Source organism: Nycticebus coucang, chromosome 19 (assembly GCF_027406575.1).
Source record: "Nycticebus coucang isolate mNycCou1 chromosome 19, mNycCou1.pri, whole genome shotgun sequence".
In the NCBI taxonomy this organism is placed as follows: Eukaryota; Metazoa; Chordata; class Mammalia; order Primates; family Lorisidae; genus Nycticebus; species Nycticebus coucang.
In genome coordinates, this window is record NC_069798.1 from 9,672,607 (window position 1) to 9,674,063 (window position 1,457).

Below are 1,457 nucleotides of genomic sequence, written 5' to 3' on the forward strand. Positions count from 1 at the left end.
GAGAAACAAAAACCTCGTAAAGAATGAACAAACATAAAAAAAAAGAATGAACAAACATAAATACATTCAGAAAAGAAATCAGAGAATTGCTGCATCGAAATATTAAGCAATAATAATAATAATGCAAAGAAAGTCACATTCACATTGTCAGATAAGAGTATATCTATTATAGAATGCTTTGACTCTGAGATTCAGTATGGAGTCATCAGTTAACTTAAGTAAAGTTAACACGTAATTATGATTTTTATCCTTTTCCATTTGTATATATTCTATGTCTCTTTGATACTGAACAGAGGTTACGATTGGCCTAAAATTTTCACTTCTCACACTCTTCTGGTCAAATTTTGGTATAAGGTTATTCTAGTCTCATAAAATAACTTGGAGAATAACCCTTCTTTTTCCATTCTTTAGAATAGCTTGTATGAGAATTACTTATTACTAGAATGCTTGGTAGAAGTCTCTGGCTAAACTATTTCAGCCTGGATTTTTCTTTGTAAAAAATATTTTACAACAGATTCAAATTCTTTTTTTTTTTTTTTTCTTTTTTGGTTTTTGGCCGGGGTTAGGTTTGAACCCACCACCTCTGGCATATGGGACCGGCACCCTACTCCTTGAGCCACAGGCACCACCCCAGTTTCACATTCTTAAATGGTTAAGAGTCTGCTCTGGTTTTCTAGTTCAGTTTTATTTACTTATATTTCTTGAAATTTCTTCATTGCCTCTAAGTTTTCACATAAATTGACATAAAAAAGGTTTACAAAGTTCTTTTATCTTTGTAATTTCTGCACCACGTGTGATTTTAGCTTTCCTTTTATTCCTCACATTGTTGTGCTTTCTCCCTTTTCCTTTTTCCTGATGACTTTTCACCAGAGGTTTATTAACTTTATTAGTCTTTCACAGATCTAGCATTTGGGTTTCTTAGTTCTATTTTATGTTTGTTTCTGATTTTATTATTGTTTCATTTTATCTTTATTTCCTTCTATTTGACCTTAATTTTTTGTTCTTTTTCTAGCTTTTTAGCTCTTTACATTTCAAACTATTTTCTCTTGCAATTTAAGCTTTTTTTTTTTTTTTTGAGAAAGGGTCTCACTTTATCGCCCTTGGTAGAGTGCTATAGCATCAGAGCTCACAGCAACTTCCAACCGCTGGGCTTAGGCAATTTTTTTGCCTCAGCCTCCCAAGTAGCTGGACTACAGGCGCCCACCACAACGCCTGGCTATTTTTTGTTGCAGTTTGGCCGGGGCCGGGTTTGAACCCGCCACCCTTGGTTTATGGGGCCAGCACCCCACTCACTGAGGCACAGGTGCCGCCCTGTTGTAATAGAAGCTTTTGTTTGTTTGTTTGTTTGTTTGTTTTGCAATTTTGGGCCAGGGCTGAGTTTGAACCCACCACCTCTGGCATATGGGGCCGGCACCCTACTCCTTTGAGCCACAGGCACTGCCCTGTAATATAAGCTT